Source organism: Drosophila eugracilis, unplaced genomic scaffold (assembly GCF_018153835.1).
Source record: "Drosophila eugracilis isolate 14026-0451.02 unplaced genomic scaffold, ASM1815383v1 contig_1317, whole genome shotgun sequence".
NCBI lineage: Eukaryota > Metazoa > Arthropoda > Insecta > Diptera > Drosophilidae > Drosophila > Drosophila eugracilis.
The window spans coordinates 479,117-501,834 of NW_024572115.1; the positions used below are offsets into that span (position 1 = coordinate 479,117).

The 22,718-nt window shown below is 39.2% G+C and overlaps 1 long non-coding RNA gene across 1 annotated transcript; it reads left to right on the forward strand.

The window, feature by feature from the left end:
• Positions 1-90: 90 nt before the first annotated feature.
• LOC108103577 lies at positions 91-22,511 on the forward strand. The gene is made up of 6 exons (XR_001772236.2): positions 91-363; positions 5,703-6,144; positions 6,242-6,566; positions 8,861-9,328; positions 20,541-20,852; positions 22,273-22,511. It is a non-coding gene; the product is annotated as an uncharacterized LOC108103577 (long non-coding RNA).
• Positions 22,512-22,718: the final 207 nt, after the last annotated feature.

Genomic DNA, 22,718 nt, shown 5'->3' on the forward strand with positions numbered 1-22,718 from the left:
GGACTGCTAATAAAATGCATTTCTTTTCGTTCTTTCTGATTTAACGATCATTAAAGAGAAATATTAATAATGTAATGGAATAAGTTGTATGTTTACTACTAATTTATAACGTTTAAAACATTATAAACTTAACTTTTCATTAAGTGATACCCCTATTTAGCTTACAAAAATACCATCAAACGATATTAACTCTGATATTCATTATGAAACCTAAGATGGTCACACCATGTTTATCATTTTCCTTCATTCTCATTTGCAACTGTGCTTTTTCGTTGATGTTGTGAGAACAGTTAAAATACATAAAATACATACAAACATAAAGTGAGTGTAAATCAACTAATGTCTTCGTATTCAAAACAACAAGTAAGTTTTTTAATCTTTACCATCTTTCCTTAATCTATTAACAAACTAGCAACTAGTTTCTTAAATTAGATCTAATTAACTTAAGAGTTCTATAGAACTTCTCGCAGTGCAGCGACTATGCCAGACGACAGTTCCATGTCAACAGAAACAGAAACAGCAACTGTTGGCCTGGCCACGAAGAGAAAATGGCCAGTAGTAGTAGCAGTAGTAGTCAGCACTTTTTGGTCATAAAAGCTGAGCTCCAAAATGGCCAGGGGGGGGTGTGCTGATACCCTAGGCCCTTTTCCCCACTCCTCTCCACCATGCCAAAGGCCGCCTATCCATTAAAACGTTAAAAGCTTCTTGAGAACGCGTAAAAACTATTTGGCTATCTGGCTCCACCACTTTTCCATGCCTCCAAAAACAACTGGGCATTACGATTTCCACTCCTAGGACTTGCTCCTCTTCCATCTTCCTCCTCCACTACTTCTACTTCTACTTCTTCTTCGACTGCGTAACATCATTAAAACTTGAATAATCAGCTATCTGTCTCTTTCGCACGGCCGAGGAGGAAGCAGAACAACAAAGTAATTCACTTTTCCGTTTGCAATTTGGTGCGATTTTTCGGAGAAATGCGGGGGAGTGGGCTAGTTTTATTTGGTTTTGTGTCTGGGCCAAAGAAACAAGCCAAGAATTGGGTTAGGAAAAGTGGCGTAGAGGGGGAAGACTCTATTTAGCCTCATAGAATTGAATATTAAAGTAACAAGCGATTGGGAAAATTGTTAAAAAAAAACAAGAAACTCTTCCTAAATAAACATTTCTGTTTCAACAGAAATTTGAATAGCATAAATTGATATTTCAATTTGTTTTCCCTTTCCTTTCCTTTTTTTTTTTTTTTGTAGTCACTCGAAAAGAAACAAATTAACGTCAATGGGAATGAATAAAATAGAATTTCCATTTGAAACAATTGGCAAACAAATGGTGGGTGGGTGGCCAGTGGGAAATGGAAAATGGAAAAGGGAAAAAACAAATAAATAAAAGTATATATGGAGTCCATTAAAATTTTTGTGAAAATATTATTGAATATTTTAAGGGCTAACTTGAGGGATAGTTTATTAAACCGAATGTGGAAATTGAGGTTATTTTTTGATATATATATATCTCAAATTTAAGGCGATTTCTGTACGAATAATAATTGCATAATTACGAGTCAAATATGGAGTGAAAATTGGGAGAGAAGAATCCTAAAATTATATAAAATAACCAAATTTGAATCGGAATATTCATCAATGCAAATAGTTGAGTTCCAGCCCAAAGACCAAACCAAATATCCGCAAAAACCTAAAGGAGCACAAAATAAAGCATTTCCTTTTCATTTTCTTTTTTCTTTTTGTGAACAAATTTCCAATCGAATGCATTTGAATGCCTGACACGCGAAGGCCGCAAAAAGCAGGCGGTAGGTTTTGGGGGGGTGGCATGAATATTCATGGCATTGAAAATGAAATTTAAAAAACAATAATCGCGGGCACCGCCCCCTTGATTTACCCACCGGGGTACCCCCAATCGATTGGCCATCGATAAAGATTTGTGCCCCTTTTTTTTTTTTTCTTTGTGGGACGGAAATGATTGCCGAATGGCAAGTAAACAAAATAATTTATCATTTTGGCGGAAGTCCTTGCCTGGAGATGTCTAAAAGGAAATGCGCCTGCCTGTGCGGCCCGCACATCGTTGTGGAAAACCCCCGGAAAAACCCCAGAAAAAAAGAGTAAGCAAGGGGAAGCCAAACTTTGGCGCAAACAAAATTAACGGTAATAACTTGGACTTGGCCAAGCGAGAAAAAACCCAAAAAAAAAATAGAAAAAAAATCCGAGGAAAATGTTCCGCTGCATTTGCATGTGTATATGTGTATGTGTGTGATGCAGGGTTGCCACGTTCTGCGTTGAGCAAATAACCATAATGAAGTTTGCAAAGTTTTTTGACACATGCAACACCCCAGGAAGCCGGAGAAAAATATAAAGGAAAAAAAGTGTGGGAGGGGTGCAGGCTGGTACACTGGGAAAAGTAAAAGTGGTAATACTTAAAAATTCTAGGAGTTGAAAAGAGTTTATACAGATTATAAAAGTATCAAGAAGATTATTAAAGTCCTTTGAATTATTTCTAAACAGGACTTTCTTTTTATACTGCATACTTCTGGGCAGTATTGTCAGTGATTCCAAAACTGTAGCTGTACCTCAAATTTGTTATCAGGAGGTGTTTTTTTTTATTTTTTAATCTTCAAAAATCTTGTTATTTTTAATTTAATCTTGAAAACTATCAAAGTAAAGTCATCGCTTATAGATTTTAGAACAATTTTAAAGGTTTTCCATTTCTTCCCCTTAAATTACGAACCTTTTAAGCTGCAAACAAAGTTAAAAATGTTAACATTCTTGTCTTCACTTCACATCCTTCCCTTCGATCTTGTTAAAAACAAAACAAATGTTTCCAGTGTAATCGCATGTCCTGCAAGAAGACCCCGGCCTTTGGCCTCCTTGCTTTTTGGCCACGGCTAAAAGTGTTTTGCGCGACTAGCAAATATTTGCAAAGTGGCAAACAGAACTTGGACCAAGGACTGCGGATTGAGGACGCTGAATGGGCGGGGGGAGAGGGGCAGCATTTTGGGCACCCTGCTGAGCTCAACGATTTGGCAGGACGACCCCTGCCACCTCCCCCCAAAAAGGTCCTTGTTTTTTACCCCAGCGAAAATATTATTTTTATTAATGCTCGTCTGGACTTTGCTCTCGCCTGTGAAGACGGTTGGAGGACAATGATGATGGCGTCGTCATCTGGGGTGAAAATGTGTTTTATATTTGTCAAATAAACGCAGCCGATGACGACCAACAAAAATCACAAAAAAAAACAGAAGCGAGATGAGGAAAAAAAAGTGAAAGAGCGAAAAGTATTGGGTGCAAAGTTTTCCGTTCGTTATTCTACTTTTTCGTATGGTTTTTCCCCCTTGGTTTTTCTCGGGCCGTCGCCGCAGGAAGCGGAAATCGTGCGTGTAATTGAACGGACATTGAACGAAACTTTCGGCGCAAGGTTGCGACGCCTTGGAAATTGTAAGGTCGCTTAGGGAAGGAGGTGGGTCAACATTTGTGGTCAATTTTTACGGTGTGGGGGAGGAAGGGGGTGGATGGCTGTAAAAACAAAACAGCATCGAAGAGCATCGGCAAATGGCCAGCGAATACAAATAAATATTGAGATAGGCGAATACATTTTGTATTTTTTTATGCTGTTGCCCATATTTTTTACGACCCATGGGATTTTTTTTGGTGGGTAAGAAGGAGGTGGCATTGGTCCTTCCAAGTGGTTTTAGTGCCCTGCAGCTGAGTCCTTGAACGGCCATCATATAGCAACTTTGCAGATCGTTTCAGGCCAATCGAGTGGGTAAACATTCTCTCGAACCCCAAAATATCATCTTAAAAATGATGATATGACAAATATAAAACTTAAGTATCACATTGAAATGATGAAAACAAATAGAGAAAAATGGAGTAAAATTCTGGAAAATATTAGTTCTTACTTTCGCCACCTTTTCAAGCCTTTTCAGCTTTGCAAACTCGCAAAATCTTAGCTAACTTTAAATCAATTTCCCATTTTAACTCCTTCAATCGACTAATTCCTTTCTGTAAAGACATGAAAATTCTTAGAAATTTCCCAGAAAATTCTAAGCAACAGTTGACGACATTTCCATGATACCTTTCTCTTACCAAAAGTGACTCAAAAAACCACCAGTCCTCAGTGCAATCCGTCAGTTGTTTTTCGCCGTGGGCGCGACTGCTCAATTAACAAAATGACAGCATGGAATGAGTCGGCGGGGTGGCCAAGGACGGGGTGCCTAAGGGAAGAAAACCAGCAAAAGGCACAGCAAATGTCAAAAGTGTTTTCTAATTTGCGCAACACTCGAAAAGAGAGGGGCCAAAGGGAGGTGGGGGTGGTGGAAATGACAACAAAGGCAACAAATAAAGCCAAAATGTATTTAACAAAGTGACAAAAAATTCGGAGACCCCCAAACGCCGCCCTCAACCTCTCAAGCCCACCAAGCTAAATGCTCAGCTTCTAAGCTTGGCGACTGTACAAAAATGTTTAATTTATCAAATGTCAACGCCTAAAAGACGGCAACATTTGTCGTCGTCAATGACAATGATGATGGCGATGACGATGACTACGCTGCCAACCATTCTGCCACCCGAAAAACAAGAACCCCCCTCCCTTTTGACTTGCGGCAATGTTTTTTTTGAAAAATGAACGTGGATTTCCCCATACGGTATTATTTATTGCAACCATCTTCGCCAAGAGTCGAGGGCCTTATACATTTGTATAATGAATTTGACAAGTGAACTGCCCCGACAGAGGGTTTTTCTATAATTGTGAGTAAAAAAAAATAAAAGGAAATGCTTAGGAAAATGTCCAAAGAATCAGTAGAAAAGGATTTAAGTTAAGTTTAAAGCAATTTAAAAGTGCGAATTCCCCAAAAAGGGCAGCCCATGATGGCACTCGCTTAATATCGAATTGATTGGTATTCCCATAAGTTTTAGGGCCCTCGGCTTGATTGATTCCAATTGGTTTATAAAGTAGGAGCTATATAGATATATGTATATACGTTTTGGGGAATTATAAATGGTCATTGAGGCACTCAACGAGGACCGCTTAATGCCCTGTTGGGTATCATAAATAGTGCATCTATTGCTGTCTCGATTTCCCAGCAGGATTGTTGTATACCCTCAAAAGCCTCGCTACTGCCCTTCTAACCCTTCTGCCCTTTTTGGCATCCGTGACCCCTGGAAAGAGCCTCCTCCCCGTTGCTCCCTTTTCCATATGCCTCCCTCTTGTCCAGCACTTATTCGAGCAATTAAGCGGCCCTTTCAAAACAAATTGAAATGCAAACGCGCAGCAAATTGACTGACTCCCAGACTCCCAATCAACTGAACGTGGCTAACACACACACATACACATACCTGAGCATACACACACACACATACACAGGTAATTCAGATGGCTAACAATTGGGAAAAGCTGGCCGTTCGAATAAATGTCCGAAAAATGATGCACCTGCTGATTGCTTAAAGCCAATGCAATTGCCACTCGCCGCTGCACAGAGAAAAAAATCTATAAAAAAAATAAAAGGAAAAATGTAGGGAAAAATAAGCTAGGTAAGGGTGTGATTTAAGCTGAAAAACTAGTAAAGAAAATCCAAATAAGGGTGAGCTTGATATTTTGTAATAGAATAGAATTTTCCCTTTATTAAAATTTTAACAAATTTTCCAAAAAAGTTCTACTTTCTTAAGACCATCATAATAATCTCTTACTGTTTCCCATTCTAGACCAGTGGACCTCATTATGAAACGAACTCCCATTTATGGACCCAAAGGAATGAGCCCAGGACAGGCGGTGGTCAAATGGATGCCAGCCAGTCAGTCAGTTAGTCAGCCAGTCAGCTAGCCATCCAGCCAGCAGAATAAATCGGATTAATAATTAGAAGCAAACAAGGACAGGACAACCGCTTGGAGTTTGCTTAAGCAGCGCGCCACTAAATTAAAAATCTCCCAGGGGCAATTCATCTTGGCAAAGTCAGAAAAAAAGAATACCAAGAAAAAGCCCCAATGAAAAACCCCATTGAAAAACCCCACTGAAACCAAAAAAAAAAGATATAGGAATGGAAACCCCCAACAGGCGATGATCAATGCCCCATTGTTGAGAGATGGCTGCTAAAGTTTGACCAGACTTGCAGTTAACCCATTAAAAGAGGTTCCTAAGCGAGGTTCTGTAAGTTTAAAAGATGTAAAAGAAAACTAAATTAATCTATATCTTTTAACTTATTTTTCCCTTATAAATAAAAACTAATTTTCTACTTGAATTTTAGAATTTTCCACCATGAATGACTTGGTCAAGCGATGGAAAAGAAAAGGTTTTGAAAATGTGAGAAACCCAAAGACAGACTGAGGCTGGTAAATAAATCCTTGAGCAAAGCCCCCCCACCAAAGCCTCGCAATGAGTTTACTTGGAGAGGAGAAATGATAAAGGAAAAGCAGTGCGGAAAAGTGAAAATCAGACTGGAGCGCGCGCCTCTTCATTCTTTGCTTTGTACTCCACCAAGGCACGCAGCTGCCAAGGCTCAAAAGCGAATCAAAGCCTTCGTGAATGGTCTTAGGACAACATTAAATATGACAGCGTTTGGATGAAAATGGGTAAGGGGGGGAAAAACTAGGGGAAAATGCTTTGGAAAATGCCAGTACCAAGAAATATTTGATATTGGAACATGTTGGCTGGCGAACATGTTGCATGGCCACTAGCTAAAATCGAACATAGAACTGGGAAAATTAAGCATTTTCTTGCTGTAATTTTGCACTTTGAGATATAGGAAGTTGACAGCAAATCAGAAAGTAGTTTTTAGACATACAAAATTCTTTGATCATTCAAGCGATGCTTATTGGCATTCGGTAGTTATGAAAGGCCAGTTTTTGGGCTTAAAAACTTAATAAAAATGAAAATGGTTTTCTTGCTGTAGGAATATTGGTTTATTTTCAGAGAGATTTAGGTCTTAAACCCAGCAAGTTTTTATTAATTTGAAGGTAAGTTTTAGGGTCTAAGCTTATAGCAAAAATGTTTGCCTTTCGACTGGCAAAAAGTTGATTAAACTTCAATTTTTTATGAATTTTTCGTAATATTCCAAGCAGCACTAAGTTAAAGAAGGTATTTACCTAAGGTTTTCTATTACCTAAATAGTTTTTAGAATCAACATAATAAATACATTCCACAATCACAGCAACTTTTATGACCTAAAAAGGCAAACTTAACATTCCAAATGACTTTCAAATGCCTGAAAGCTTAACTCTAGCTAGCTACCACAACGTTATGCATCTGAAATTGCCAGCCTGAGATCCACTTTGAGTTTAGTTACTAATCAGATTCTCTAATGCCTGCAAGTATTTGCCTTTGTATGCCCATCAACTATATACATATATATAGTCCTGATGAGTCCACAAACAATCTGATTACCTTAGATGAACTTAGGATGAGCCAACAACTCTGTCGATTTCTGTTTGCTTGGCAAAGAAGATGGATATTTGGTTGGATATTTTTGGTGGGCAAGCCAATATGGCCAGCCCCGACATCGTCAGTTTCATACGGAAAATGTTAGGGGGGGTTGGTAATGATAAAATGGAAACTCCAAGCGTTTGCTGTTTTGTGGTCCTTGTCGAGTGTCAGGGCCACGTTTGTCCTGCCGGATGCGACAATATAAATTGTAATTAATAAATCAAAACAGCAGCAGCAGCAGCAGGCAGCCAGAGTGATATAGCCAAGCCAAATACAAATATGCAACTTTATAGCCGGCAATCAAAGTCAACAGTAGCTATGGTTAGGGGGTGACAGGGGGTGGGGGGGTTATAGAGTGAGATAGATACACAGATAGAGACAGAAGCAGAGATGAAGCGACAAAGTTTGGAGCTGGCCAAAAGTTTGGCCCAATAGAAATTATGGCATGGCTGAACTTTTGGTTTATTTTCCAAAGCCATGCATACCGCTAGCCTGTGTGTTTCCTTTTTTTTTTTTAGCCGCAACTAAATGAAATTGTTTTTAAATTTTTGTAACTAAAACACTTTTTTGGTTAACACATAGATGGCTAAGAAAGGGGACTCAGAGAGAAATAGTAAGGGAAAATGTCTTTTTTTGGAACTAAAATTTAACTTTTATAAGCAGTTTGATGTTAGAGGGAGTCTAGTACTAGTTAGTCGCATTATCTTTTACACTGTTTTATGTTTTCTTTCTAACAATTGTTAATGTTTTTTTTTGTTATTAATTTCTCTCTCTGTACTTTTATGCACATTTACTGTGGATGTGTGACATGCAATGCCAAAGTTTTCCTTTGCTCTCTCATTAACGCCCCCCAAAAGTTTTTTCAGCTGCCAGAGCGTGGGAGTGGCGCAAATCAAACGGAAATTAAAAGCAAACTCAGCAAACCGCTTGACACGCCCCCTCTTACCTCATCACCATTCCCATCCCACCAAAACCGAAAAACGCATTCATGGCTAAGCTGTCTGAGCATAACGCATCATTACGTTGACAAAAATGGGCAACCGGCAAAATGACAGCAAAAAACTGAGAGAGTGAGTGGTGTTGCGGGGGGTGGGTGGAAAATGTCCGGGGAAGGTATATAAGAATTTGAATTTCCATGCAGGCAAAGAAAAGCGAAAGGAGGCGACAGAAGCAGAGCAGAGCTGGCAAAAATGCTAGAAGCCGGCATAAAAATGAGATGCATATTAGATATGACTTTTTAGCTAGTTTTAATATGATAAACAAGAAGAGTAGGAAGGTAGAAGCAGATTTTAGATATATCTTTTAAGATATATAAGTTAACATGACTTACTAAAAAATAAGTTAATTTTTTACTCAAGTCTTTAGGGGTCTTACTTTAACTTTTATTTTTAGTGATATTTTCAAAATTTCTTATTAATTTTCCTTTCTTTCTCCCCCCCTTTAGCTTTATGACCTAACTACTCATCACTACTAAACAGCTACAAAAGACAAGCCAAGAAGGTTGCCCAGGTGGGACATGGATGGGAGGTAGCATTGGCTGAGCTGGTCATGAGCCAAATCCGCTGCCAGACATCGAGCGTCTATGGCAACATAAACATTTGCCAGCCAAGAGTCGCCGGCTTGGCCTCAGGATGTCGGAGGACATGGAAGGACATGGAGCAGCCTAGTTGGTAGCTAGAATTACGGAATATTAGTTGCTCCACTTGGCCTCTCGCCACTGCCACTGCCACTGCCACTGACATGAACCATTTAAGAGCAGCGCCTCGAGGTGAGACCTGCCAGATATGTTCCCATGGCATTGGCAGAAATGATTCCTGAAGGTGATAATAAGAACCAGGAAGGGTATACTTTTTTGAAGGATACTCGAAGGACTCAACTATCTGTTCTTTCAGGAAAATCAAAATAAGAATTGGTAAGTTTAAAGAGGGTTTTTTTTATAAGAAATGATAGGAAACTTATTTGGGAATTCTTTTTAAGATTTGTTAGAACATTTGGCAGTCGTCCTTGTTGAATTTTTTAAGGATATTTTGTGTTTGTTTTTTGTTTTTTTAGCTTGTTTTGCTTACGACAAGCGAGGATGTTGACGATGACGACCATTTTGCTGTTGCCTTGTGAGTTTTTATCACTTGTCCTTCGGTTCATCCAGCGCCCTTTTTGGAAACTGAGAAAAATTTGGGTTAACTTTTAGAAGTTATAACTTTAGGTTTAGCTATTTTTCTTCAGCTTGAAGGCTTGTTCTGATCTTTTTGATCATCTACTTTTTGTTTTTAATACATAATAGATTTTTGTGACATTTTTTTTTAATAACTTTTCTCACCGTGTCGGCGGCTGCCTCTTCTCAATGTTTTGTAGTTAATGTGGCGTTCTAAAACGCAGTAGCTGCCCTGTCTTCCATTCTGGGCTATAATATATGTAAACACTCAACCGCACACACACACACACACTCTTACACTCACACATAGACAGGCAGGAAGCGCACATCGCATATTTGTATAGCATACTTTTTTGCGTAGTTTGTCGTTGTTTTCCCATTTGTTTGCCAAAAAAGTGGCTGTCGTCTACGTAACTTGAGGGTTGAGAGTTGGGTATAGAAAGGTGGCTGAGTGTGTGTGTGTGTGTGTGTTAGCAACTTCATTTATTCGCTGTCTGTGTGCGGGGGGGTGTATGTGTGTGCTCCAACAAGTTTCTGCCTAGTTGGCAGACTAATGTAAATGTTTGTCTTCCGCCCAGCAACGATTTCGAATCTCAAATCCGAAGAATTGCCGCTGTTAGAGGTTTCTACCACCACTGATTTCTTTCTAGCTGGCTGTAAGTTCCTTTTCGTGGCTTTTTTATAGAAAGCGAAATGGTTTCTAGAAACTTCTGTTTAATATTTTTCCATAAATTACTTTTATTGCCTAGGAAAGCTTACTTTTTCTTAGCTATTTTCCCTTTAAATAAATATTAATATTTTTATTGTGTTTCCCCTTTCCCCTCTTTTTGATACTTTAACTTAACTTAAAATCGCAGGAGTTGGAGGTCCTTAAAAAAATATTTCAACCACAAAACACGCGCATATATTTCGCAGACTTTTCGCTACCCCACCTCTGCCCTTCGTTTTTCCCAGAGTTTGCTGCTTTTGACAGTTTTGTGTACTGTCAATTTAAGGCAACAGCAGCAGGAGCAGCAGCAGCAGCAGCAGCAGAGTGTGTGTGGCTTCTTATATTGTTGCCCCTTGCACCCCTTGACCCCCTGGAAAAACAGCAAACACCCCTCTCCTTGGCCAACCACCACCCTTGGTCTGCCAATATTGTCTGTGTGTCGTCCTGGCTTTAAAAACATCTTCAAATTTTTCTTGCTTTCATTTTTTTTTTGTTGTTTTTTTTTTTACATCAGTGGGGGATAGGTGGGAGGTATTCAGGCAGGCAGAGGGTTTGGCAACGGTTGGCCTTCGTAGAAAGGAGGCGTGGGCCCTGGGCCACGCCAGAAACTTGTATTTGACAGACACTTGTCTTCATATGTGCCACAACTATCGTTGCTTGTTGGTTGTTCGTTCGGTTGTTTGGTTGTTTGGTTGTCCTGCTACAGCCCCACCCACCCTTGGCCAACTCAAGCCATAACCCGTGTTTGTAAGGCACTGGGGAAAATAAGGGGAGTAGTTCGTTCTAAGGGAAAGTTTATAGTTTTTACAGACAAAAAGTTACTCTAGTCTAGTTTAAGTTAGTTTAGTTAGTTAATAGGGTATTTAAGGCCTTATCAGTCAGATTAATCATTTAATACAAGCAACTAACTAACTAATCAGGCATTTTAGCTAACCAAAAGCTAAGTTTTTTCTTTCAGTGCAGCTCCTTTTTAGCTCCTGCTCGTTATTACATTCAGTTGGGTTGTGGAAAAAAAAAACATAGCTAGATATATATCATTATATGCGCCTTATATGGCGTTTTCATGCCCCGCATAAATTGTCGCTGCGGGTTGGTTGGATGTGGAAGGATATAAAGACGCCCCCCAGCCATGTCCGCCCCTCCCCCCTTCCTGCCCTACCTTTTCTGGTGTCATCACATTTGCACTGCATGATTGATCGTTTACAAATAAGCAGAGTTTCCAGCAACGCCAACGACGCCTGCTTAGCAGTTAAGAATACAAAAAAAAAGAAGAAGAGGAAAAAGAAAAGGAAAAGGAAGAAGGACCTCCTTGGTAGGATCCTGACAGGCTGTGCAAATGATATCTGGCTAATTTGCCAAGGATAAGGCAAGCGACAGGAGTTGGTTGGAGTTTTTCTAAAGGGAATTTGTTTTGTAATATAAAAAATAAGCTAATACGGTAGCTATACTACATTTAGTATCTCTAATTATCTAGTTAATCAAAGATCTTTGAGTTATTTTCATTTCAATAATTCCTGCGTCTAACGCGAAAAACCACCCCCCAGAGAAGAATCAAAACTTTCCTTTCTTAGAGAGAGTGACGCTGGTAAAAACTTTCCTTACTTTTGGGATGTCTTCATCTAGAAAGGATACGCAGTAGTCAGCAGGGAAGGGTGGAAGGAGGTGGGTAGGTGGGGTTGAGTGTGAAGACGGATGCCAGGCTTAAAATAATTAAATTGTCAGTGGCAACGGGCGGCGGTTTGGGGGGTTAAGAAGAGAGAGAGAGAGGAGAGGTTACTGTAAAGGACCCAACACTCATTAGATGTCTATGAGGGGGGAACCCTTTGCTACGCTGCCACACCCCCTACACACACACACACACACACACACACACACACACACACACACACTCAAACACACATGCGGAATGGCGCCATCAAAATAAATGCCTGTCATTAAACAAATTGTCGCAATAAATCTGCGCATTTCAAAGTCAGTGGAAAGTAAAAGCCAAAAGAGGAAACTGAAACAAAGAGTAAGGAAAGGAGAGGGGGGTGTAGGAAAAGTAAAAGAGTTTCCCTCAAGTGAGGTTGTGTGATCATTAGCGCTAGTCAAAGTCATCCGTAATCCGGATGGAGTAGCAAATATGTCTTCCCTTTCATGGTTCACCCCTTGAAAGGTTTTTCTTTTCATTTTTTTGATATATAAAAATTTTTCTTTGCGGTCGCTGCTGCTGCCCTTGCCTTGGTTAAGGCAATTTTCTAATCACAATAAATAAACAAAAGTCAATCAGACAGCAAAGGCAATTAGAAAATGGTAGCCAAGTTAATTAAGCGCCATAAAAACGACATTTTCCTTGGGTTTTTCTTTTCTCTTCCTTTTTACGCTGCTGCTGCCTTGTCCTTAAGTAGAATGTTGTCTCAATCTCAATAGATAGAAATCAACGTGTATATGTATAAAAAAAAAAACAAAAGCAGGACAGAAGCCGAGCATAAATTAAAATACATAAAGGAAAGGCTAAAAAACAAGGGCAATGGGTGGGGGAAAGCGCAGGGTGAGGCGGCCCAAAAGCAAAACCAAGGCAAATACATCAACCGAGCTGAAGAAGAGCAAGAAGCCCAGGCAGATAAGATGGCATTACAATAAAGCAAAAAAAAAAAGAAAACTGAAGAACAGGAAAAATAAAGCACAATTTTCCCTCAAGTTGTAGGGGAAAACAAGCTGTAATCTGGTCAAGGCTTTGGGCTGTAAGCTACCCTGGAAAAGAGGCATTCAAAAATGATTTTTTTAGATTAAAAATTAGTTTTATTTTCTTAACTTAGTAAAAGTTTTAGAAAAACTGGCAGTATCTTATTACTATATAGACCTAACTGATCACTCCTATAACCCTTAAGAACCTTTACAGGGTATGGGTGGGGGGTAAGAAAAAAGAAGCTGCCAGGACATAAAGCAAAACCAACAAGGACAACGAACAGCGACAGGGACAACTCTCAAGGCAGTCTGACCATCATTGGAGTTTGGCGGCCAGTAAGAGGCGGAAGTTAGGGAGGTTGGGTTAAAGGGGGGCGGCAGGGGGCCCAGGGCGGGCAAGTTGGCAACAAATTTATGAGCAAATTAATTGAGATTGGAAACGCTGGGAGGAACAAAGAAGGAGAAGGGAGAAAAAAAAAACACAACACAACCCAAAACAACAACAAAGGAAGACGACAAAAACAACTGGAAAAATTGGTACAGAGACAACGGGCAGGAAAAGGACACGGACACGGACACGGCTACGCAATGTCATCCGACAGACCGCCCCTCCTGCACACCCTCCTGCACGAGTGTGCTATATGTGTGTGTGTGTGAAGGCTTGTTAGTGTGCGGTTGGTGGGTGTTTCTAACTTAATTGAGAGACAAGTCAATAAACAGGAAGCGAGTGCCGGGCTAAAAGTCAAAGCAGCCAAACAGTAAAAGAAAAAAAGTGAAGATAGAAAAGGAGATAGAGAGAGAGAGGGAGGTGGGGGAGGGGGGTTGGGGGGGAGTGGTAAGAAAAGAAAACAAGAGGAAGAACCGGAAGCGCAGGTCGAGGGAATGTCCTCCTGCAGCTCTATCTATGTGAGTGTTAGGATGCCTTTGGTAAGTGCTTTTTGGCCAAAAGCGAATCTGTAAATTAACTTCTTTGATTTGAAAATCAGAAATTAAAAACAAAATCAAAATGTTTAAAGTTAAAAAGTCAATTTTTGTAAATTTTTGTACATTTTCTAAAAAATTTCTTATAGAAATTTAAAGTAAAAATATTTTCTTTATTACAATTTTCATCACTTTCCCTCTTAATAGTTAAAAAATTGTCTTAAATACTTTCCGTTTTTTCTTAACTTTTCCCTTTTTACCATCTCAAAACTCCATTCACTGCCTGGCAGGTCATCTGAAATTCCCTTCGAACTGCATAACTTTCTTTAACCATCTCTTGAGGGGGTTATTAGCTGCCTCCCCCTCTAGCTATCCCACCCAACCTTTGTGCCATCTATTTTCTTGTCCCGTCCATTGCGCATTTTGAGTCGCATCGCGATGTCCACATAAAAAATAACACTAACACAGAGGGACATGTAGAGCGAGGAGTTTTCCAAGGGGTGGGGTGGGTGGCAAGGGGGGGTTGCAAGGACAATGAACAAATAAAGCCATAAATCTTTGCCACTCGCGAAAGGGAATCTCCAATGGTGGAGTGTGAGTTTGGGTTAGATTGGTAGCTGAAGCTGAAATGGTGAAAAGGACTTGGTCAGATCGCTGCTGCAAACAAAACACAAATCCCGTTGTCCACACAACGGGAGCCAGTGTCATGCATGGCAATGTGTTTGCTAGTCCAACTGGGCTCCCGCCACCCGCCACCCTCCGCCCTTCACCCTCTGCTTTTCCCCCAAACTGCCACTGACCCCCAATGCCACCCAGTAACTACCCACTACAGCCTTCAGCCAACCACTCGCTAACCTTTCCGCTTGAGTCCTGCATCTTGGTCTTCATCTTCAACTTGAGCTGCTGATGCTGATGCTGCTGCTGTTGCTGCTGCTGCTACTGCTGCTGCTGCTACTCCTGCTGATGCACTGTGGAAAATTAAGCATTACTTTACATATTTACTTTGATTTGTTCAAACTTTTTCTGGTTTTTCGTCTAATTTCCACCACATTTTCATTAACTAACTTCCACATACAACTTTTATTACTCATTTTCTGAGAGATTTCTCTTCTTATCCTGCTTTTCTTTCACTGCCCGTTCTTTGGTCTGTTGCAATTTGTGGTGTCGCTTGTTGTTTGCCTGCCGCCTCCACTTGATCCATTATCCTTTCAGCTGGGATATAGACAAAGGGCATGCGGGGGGCTTGGGCGGGGGGTTGTAGAGTGGAAAACTCCTGTTCTGTTCTGTTCTGTTCTGCTTAGCTCGGCTCGCTGTTCTGTTGTTGTCATTAAAATTCAAGGCATACAAAGTCATTAAATTATACGCGACATCTTTTGTATAGATGCGTTTGTGTTGGTGTGTGTGTGTGTGTTGGTTTCTATGTGTTTGTTAGGAGAGAGAGAAAGAGAGGAAAGAGGGATACTTTGGAGGGGCGGAAAAGTGTTAGGCGTGGCGTCGGGAAATGGCAGTGAGCTGATTTCGCAACGACGGCATCGTGATGCGATTAAGCAATCAACCAAATTGCCAGCCCGACACCAAACTTGAAAGGAAATTACACGTTCTAAGGGGAAGGAGGAGGGGGAACGTTGGAAAATGAGAGGGCGCGCGCGGTAGTGGAAAATCAAGAGGCGGGGTACTGGAAGCTACGTGGCAGAGATAGAAGATATCAACAGAGATATATGGAAGCCAAGGCACTCATTGCTTAAGCAAGCAAACAACAAAGTCAACTCAATAAGTGGAGTGAAAGAGAAGGCAATAATGGTTAAGAAAGAAAGAGGGAGATATATGTAGAAAGAGATGGAAACTATGACTAATCAAAGGCGGCCTTCAATAAGGCTAAGTGGTTGCAAATCTCCTATTAATGGGCATAAAAAGAGAAGCATTTCTAAGATAGAGCAGTAGGCAACATTAATGGCATTAACCAACACTTATAACTAAGGATTTTACAACACTAAGTTTTAAAAAAAGTACTACTAATAGACCTTTTCCTCAACAAAACCAAAACGAAACACAGTCAACCCTTTTTTTCCCCCTCTCGTTAACCTCCCAGCAAACACAAAGTTCAGTTTCCTAACAAGTTTTCCTTGTCTCCTCGCTTGACTCGCGACAACTCGATCAATTTGTTTAGATTATGCTTATAACTGGGATCCACTTGCCTCCTTGTAGTCCTTGTCCTACTCCTAGTCCTAAGGATCTATCTATGGCTGTGTGTGAGTGTGCACAAGTTTGCCACAGTGCCCGTGGTACATCCCACATAAACCCATCAAAAGTGTCGGCAAAGAAGTCGCAATTGCTTTGGCCAACTGAAACTAACAAAAACCAGCAAGCTGCCAATTTGCGTATGTAATGTGGGAGACACATGGGGCGTCGGAAGTACAACCATGGGGTTAAGGAGTAAGGAGGGGGGGGGGATTGTCTCAAATTCATGGCCAAAAAGCCTGGAGACGGAGAAGAACGCCATAGACATGACATCGCTACCGCTTGGAGCGTATGGGGAAAACTCTAGTTTGGCTGTGAGAATTCCAGAAGGACAACAAGGGAAAACCCGGGGAAGCGTGAGAAAAACAACAATTTGGCATAAGACGAGTAGAAACGAAAGAGATGACACAACATAGAGTGCGACGGAGACAGTGCAGTGGAAAGGAGAGATGAGTTTTGGGAGGCACTTGAAGAAAACTTTTAGAAATTTTCATTTGTTTTTAAATTAAGTTGGTTTAGAGGGACTAACTAGATGTGGAAAAGTAAAAAATAAAAGCTTTTTCTATGTATATTTCTTAAATTTTACTGATTTTAAAAGATAAGATCAAAGGCTAATCAAAATAAAAAATACATTTTCAAGAATTTTAAAAGTTGCCTAGAAGTATGCAGTGAAAAATGATTAACTTTTAAGCAGCCATCTCAAACCCCCTATAAAGCGGTTTTAAAGCCACTGAAGCTGAAGTAAAACCTTTGCCTTTTTGTTTTTCTGCTTTGCAAAAACCTTATCCTAGCTAAAATTCTCTAAAAATTTCTCTCAGTGCGCCTTGGAGTGACTGCGCCACACGCCAAGACAAATTATGCTGTTGATAAGCGCGACAATGGCGGAAGCGCAGACACAACTAAAGCGTCGTCAGAGGAAGGGGCTCTGTGTGTGTGTGTGAGAAGGAGGAGTGGCAGAGAGGGCGGGGACTTTGTAACTGACGCTGACACGCGCGCAAGTGGCTGTCTACCACCAACCAACCCACCGCCCATGTTTGTTGTCTCTTTTGTTGCGAGCCAACGACCCGGCATCGCATTGAGATTACTTATAAAAGGTTATTTAACCCATTAAAAAAAATCCCCAAGAAAGTGCACATAAACAAAACCATTTTACAGATTTACCGATATGAATCGCTCTTTTAAACTTGATTACTTCCGAAAATCTTAAATGTTATTACAAGCGTTTAAGTGTAGGAAAATTCGGAGTTAAAATTAAACTAATTTTATGGGCTATAAAAGTATAATTTCTCATTTAGGATTATTTTTATAGTAATAAGAACTTAAGCGATATAACATTCTGCCCAAAACAAGGCAGAAGACGGCCTAAACTAACACCCATAACCACTAGTAACCCATTTGGCTTGTAAATATTTAACAACAGCCAGAAGTTATTAAGCGTCCCTCGCTGCTGCGATGACCCATCAAGAAAGAGACAAAGAAAGCAGCGGAAAAAAAGGGGGATGTAGTAGATCAAGGGCGGGGTGTGTGGGTTAGAGGAAGGGCGACTCGCTCGACCGACATAAATCATCGAGCCAAATAAATCACAGCAAAAACGAGGGGGGTTAGAAAATGGCCAAGGACCAAGCGAAATAGAAAATCTTTGGCGCAACTTTGAAGATCTAAAAAATTATTAATAATGCACGAGACGCCTTCTAAGGAGGTGGAGAGGAATGGAGAAGGCGGTCTCCGAGACCAACTTGGAATCTAAAATCTGGGACGCGGCACTAGCGACAATCAAATATTAAGGATTAGGACCATTTACATTTTGGGTTGGCCAAAAAAGCGAAAGCAAAAGCAAAATCCCTAGACCAAAAGGCAACTAAATATTGATTCAAGTTTGCAGTTAAGGTTTATAAAGTTAACTAACGGCTTAAAAGATTAAATTATGGGAAAATAATAAGAAGAAAATATATAAAAATAAATAACAATTCTGTATAATTTATAAATTTAACAAAGAAATAAGTGCTAATTAATATAGTTTGCTTAAATATTATGAAGAGTTAAATGAAGAAAAATCCTTTCAGGCATTACTCATACGCAGTGTTGTCTTTCACATTGAATATTTTACAAAAATTCTTAAATTTCCCTTTAATAAGTGCTAATTAACATCGTTTCCTTAACCTTTATGATGAGTTAAAAGAAGAAACATCTTTTCAGACATTACTCATACGCAGTGTTGTCTTTCACTTTGAATATTTTTCTTATATCAAAAATTCTTAAATTTCCCTTTAACATAACTATTAATCCCAGTCACTTAACTTTTTTTTATTGATAACTATTATGATGAGTTAAAAGAAGAAATATCCTTTCAGCCATTACTCATACGCAGTGTTGTCTTTCACTTTGAATATTTTTCAAAAATTCTTAAATTTCCCTTTAATAAGTGCTAATTAACATCGTTTCCTTAACCTTTATGATGAGTTAAAAGAAGAAACATCTTTTCAGACATTACTCATACGCAGTGTTGTCTTTCACTTTGAATATTTTTCTTATATCAAAAATTCTTAAATTTACCTTTAATAAGTGCTAACTAACATCGTTTTCTTAACCTTTATGATGAGTTAAATGAAGAAATATCCTTTCAGTCATTACTCATACGCAGTGTTGTCTATCACTTTGAAAGTTTTTCAAAAATTAATAAATTTCCCTTTAACATAACTATTAACTTCAGACATTTATCTTTTTTTATTGGTAACTATTATGATCAGTTAAATGTAGAAAAATCCTTTCAGCCATTACTCATACGCAGTGTTGTCTTTCACTTTGAATATTTTTCTAATATCAAAACTTCTTAAATTTCCCTATAACATAACTATTAATCCCAGTCACTTAACTGTTTTTTTTATTGATAGACCCCGCTAAAAAAAATAATCGATATTAGGTTGGGGCATTTAAATTGCCAACATTTTCTTTCGTTTTTTTTTTCTAGGAAAATTCCCGCCAACTCTGGCTCATATATCATCCCATTGTGGGGCAGGCCTGGCTAAAGATAAAGGCCACCATGCCCACCAATTTTGCTACAACAACTTTTCCCAACCAACCACCACCGCCCGTTTTTTTAACCCACCCAAAACCTTAACCCCCCCCGAAAAATAGAAAAGACGTCAGGCCGACAGGCAGCAATGAGGGCAGCGATAAGACGACAACGCGGACACCCAACGAACCGCGGAAAACTCTCCGGCTTTTTCCGGAGGGGGAGAGGAGAGCCCATTTCAAAAAATTTTCCATTTGTATGAAGGGAAGGGGGGGGGAGAGGGTGTTGGGACAGAGCAAAGTCCTGGAAGTGAAACATGCAAATGAATCCCATCGTGAATGCTCCACAGGATGGCTTAAAGGCGGAGGACTTTTTCAAGGACTATGGCCAACGCCGACGACTACTTGCTTGCCTGTTGTGCTAAAATTTATGCAACAGGCTTTTGGCCCATTTGTAAAATATGCGCTGTCATAAAGCAGCGGGCTGCAGCTCCAGCTTGGAGTTGTCCAGCCGAGTCGTCCTACAAAGTCGTCCCACAGAGTCCAGAGAAGCCCTACCAAAATTCGCAACATTATTGAGCCTGCCCCAGGGCCTTGCCCAGGCTATGGTCTGTGAATCGCGGAGTTTTCCCGCTGCACACGTACGGGCATATAATTTTTGCCAAATCAGAATATTTATGCGTCTAGCCGCACACTACATAGGCAGCGGGGGGTGTGTGCTATTTGGTAAGGAAGGGTAAAACTGATGGGGGGAAGGGAGGGGGTGGCGCGTGGTGTACTGGAGATTCACTGAGCTCGACGAGAGGGGACATAAAAAAATTACAGCACGCTTGAAAAAACGCGACAAAAACACGCAATGGATATGACTTTTATACAAAGCTTTGGCTGCAGACTCCCGGCCCATCTTCTCGTTTTTTCCCTATAGAAAAAACCCTTTTTCAGTTGCAGTTTTGCACTGAGGGAAAAATGGGTGTTTTTGTAGGTTTTTTAGATTAGGAAAATTGAGATTTAAAAGCTGTAATTTGTATATTTTGAATTTTTTAGATTTAACAGATGAGTTTGTGATTTCTGAAGATTTGCTTATCTAAAAAAACAACGAAAAAATTTCCTCTTACTTTTTTGGGCATTAAATATTAAATTGATGTTTAAAATATAAAAGTATTAATTAATATTTAAAACTTATAGCATAAATACTTAACTTTTTTATTTAATAATTATGTTTGTTTTTTTGCAATTTAAAACAATTTTTTAACTTCTGTTTAAAAATGTAAAAGAAAATCCTCCAAAAAGTTTTTTTCTTTTTATGAAATTCACAAAATAGTTTAAGAAATTTGTTTTAAACACCGGATATCCTTTAAATTTAATAAAAAAAATATATATATATAATAAAAACATTTGATGTATTTTTTTCTCCTTGTACAGGATCCACAGCCAGGACACGGCCGGTCGATGGCGTTGGCTGCTGCCGTTCCTGCTGCTGCTCATTGAAACGCATTTGCAGTGCAGCCGGAGCAAAGTGCGTTCACACACACCAGCTCATATGCACACACACACACACACACTGCTGGGCTTTACACACACAACTGCACTAAAGTCGGAACCAAAGTGTTCTGAATGCGGATATATCGATTATTCGATTATTCCTGACCTCCCATCAAAGGGAAAAATGCAAAGACTGCTGGAAATAACTTTTTTAAAGAAAAGAAACACATCACATACATCAATTTTATATAGGTGAGTGCTTAAAGTTTAGTTTTATTTATATTAATTTTAAAAAAATTTTAAAAGGCATTAAACTTAATGAGAAAGGAAAGCTGAACTAGATTAAAATTTTCTTGGAATGGAGATTAAAAATAAATCTACAAAATTAGTTAATTAGCTTGTATTTAATATTTGAAAAATTAAGGTTAAATAATACATATTTAAGGGCATTTTTAAATTGCTAAATATATCAAAAAATATCCTTAAATATTTTCATTTCTTATCAACTTTTTGATTTATCTTTTCGAGTAAGGAAAGGTCAAGTCCTAGTCGATATTTTTGCCCAGCATTTGTTATTAAATTAAATCACGTTTTAAACCTTTAAACACACACACATATATCCTGATATATATATATATCTTTGGGATATTTATTCTGTAGTGGGGTCAATCCAACATGGGGGGCGTGGCAGCTGATGGTGGGGGAAGAGGTTGGTTGAAAAAGAGACAAAAAGCAATTGCTTTCGTAGTTTTTTGTCGCCTGCCGCCAGTGAGTTCAATAAACAAACAACAAACAAAAAAAAAAAGAGGGGGAGTAAGGGTGTGTTAAGTGGGCGGTGCAGAGTCAGTGGGGCGTGGCGGTTGTTCAACGAGTGGCAACAATTTCGTTGCATTTCGCTGATGTTGTTGCTATTGTTGTTGTTGCCTGCAAACGTTTTTGGCACTTTTTGGTTTTTGTGGCCAATTTGAAGAGTCGCGCCGAACCGGAAGGCGTACAGCCCCAGTCGCCGCTGGGCGTGGTGAGCATGGTCAGTTTCAACACACACGCACAACCACACACAGACACTCAAATGGGGTAGACAACCGTGTGCAAAACCATGTGGCAATTTTTGCGGTTACGAAAAGTTGAAAACTTTCCACGGTCCCCATTTAATGGTGGCATTTTCTCTAAAAAAAAAAGCACTCCTAGTTACTCTTCCCCAAGCCAGTGAAATTTTAGCATAGAAAAGGTCCCTTAGTTTTTGGGAAAACTCTTTAAAATATTTTAAACTTTTTAAAACATCAAAAATGGTGAACTTTTCTCAATATTTTGCTAAAGTAATATTAATTAATAATCAAAATAATATTGAGAAATCTCAATCTCATTTTGCGGTTATGAAGGACTGGCCAAGGCTTTAGTTAATGGCCAAAATAAACCAAGAAAATCAGCTTTTCCATTGCCAAAAAACCTTAAAAATTGTAAGTATTTTTTGCAATTTTTGTAAAGAAAAATGTATATTTAATTTTGAATTTTAACGTTTTTTTTAAGTCAGCGAAAATTTAAAAATCTGCAGCTAGGTAAAAATGTAAATTTTAATGTCAAATGTAATCAAAATGTAAATTTCTATGTCAAATGTAATGCAAATGTAAATTTCAATGTAAAATGTAAAAATTAAAAATTTTCTTCATTCTAGGGTAACAATAATTCCCAACTTCTTCTAGCTGAAAAGTGGTGACTTAGGCGCTGTTGACCATCCATAAATCAGTCAAGTCACTTCATGGTGTGTGTGTGATTGTGTTAGTAAAGTGCCTACAAGTGGTATGATGGATCTCCTCGTCATATTGATGGTACCTGGACTCCAGGCGGAGGCAGTGCATCATGGATTTTTTTTCGGAAATCCATATTTGGGATTTTTGAGGATACTTAATGCTGGATATTAATGAGGATCACCTTTTATGTCAAGAGTTGACCACGGCAAGCTGGTAATCAAGGGTAAGTGGCCAATTTTATTATATTATTATTATATTTAGATTTATTATTTGAATGTAAGAGTATGTTAAGGTGCTTGTTTGAGGGTTTTTATTATATTTATTCCATAAGCTGAGGGGTATGGATAACCAAAGATCCGCCGTGGTTAGC